Here is a 1,381-nt window from a genome sequence, read left to right on the forward strand (position 1 = left end):
TTTTACTTAATTGCAAGTACTGTGCAGGCCCATCATTATCACCACTGAATAAGTAACTGTTGTCACCTATAGACCAACTGAGCCAGAGGGACACTGGGGCTCTCCTCCCTGGTGTTCACAACCTAGGGGAATGGAGCAGATGCTAGGGTGCCACTGTGAGGGGGGAGGGTACCTGCAAGAGAAGCTGGTTGCCCCACCACATGCCAAGCTGTCATGGGGACACCCACCTACCTATCTCCTCAGCCCTTTCAGCCCTGGTCCCCTTGGTGGGCAAGTGGTCATGATGTCATGGCTCCTGCTACTACTAGGACACTTGGGCAGAGTGACCCTGAAGGACCTTTCTGCTCTGCTTCCAGGTGTCAGCACAGGAAAGGTGTCTGGCAGCCTCATGAGCAGGACTACACGGGACCCAACAGCCCCGTGGCCATTTGGGGGGAGTAACAGCCTGTGTCAGCTGCAGGATCCTGGAAGGACTCCCAGTCTGGAATATAACACCCTCCCACTCCACCCTCCATCCAGCTTTTTCCAGCAACAACAAACAAACAAAAAAAAGCAATTTTCTTCAGAACTCTTTTTTTTTTTCTTTTCCTAGAGGGTTATTTCAGAATTCCTTCAAGTCACTGCCCTGCTCTTCCCGCCCTCTCCTCACCCCTCCCCCAACTAGGAAGAAGGGAGAGAGATGGAGTCTGGAAGAACGTCTACATCTTCCTCCATCCCGCACCTGTACAGGGCGCCAATGTGATGTGGCAGGTGAAGACCGGCTCTCAGGCCCTTCTGTGGAGCTGAGAGTGATTACCTTTCTGGTGAAAGCCATGAATACTCTACCAAGAAAAAAACGTATGTATGAAATTTTGCCTTCTATTCCAGGGTAAGATGGGATGCTGTCAGACCTAAAGTCCATCAGTGAAGCCCCTAGGTTTAAGGGGGGAGGGCTCGGTGTTTCCTTTACCGCCAAACCACAGGCCAGATCGGTGTCTGGGGAGGGTTTGCAGCTGCCCGAAAGAGAAGCGCTGGAAGATCCTGCTCCCAAGCCTCTCGGTGTACTTACAGGACGTCTCACGCTCTCAGTTTGCCCAGCTCTAAAATGGGCGTCCAGGCCCTCCAACCCTGGGGGGCTGGATAAAAAGGCTGGAGAGACGCGGAGCTGGGTGGGAGCGGGGGTGGCGGTGAAGAGCGGCTCCCGGTTGGTCTCCCGAGGCCGGGGGAGGGTGGAAACGTGAGTTCAGGAAGGAGGGGAGGCCGGCGCCTGGCACCGCACGAGGAAGGCGCTGGCCCGGACGCGGTGCCCACGGGCGGCCCAGGCGCCCCCGGTGCTCCCTGGGCCCGAGGGCGGGGCCCCTCGCCCGGCGGCCCCTCCCCGCCCCTCCCGCCCCTCCCCCGG

Source organism: Aethalodelphis obliquidens, unplaced genomic scaffold (assembly GCF_003676395.1).
Source record: "Aethalodelphis obliquidens isolate GAN/ISIS:26980383/991018 unplaced genomic scaffold, ASM367639v1 scaffold48, whole genome shotgun sequence".
NCBI classification, from domain to species: Eukaryota; Metazoa; Chordata; class Mammalia; order Artiodactyla; family Delphinidae; genus Aethalodelphis; species Aethalodelphis obliquidens.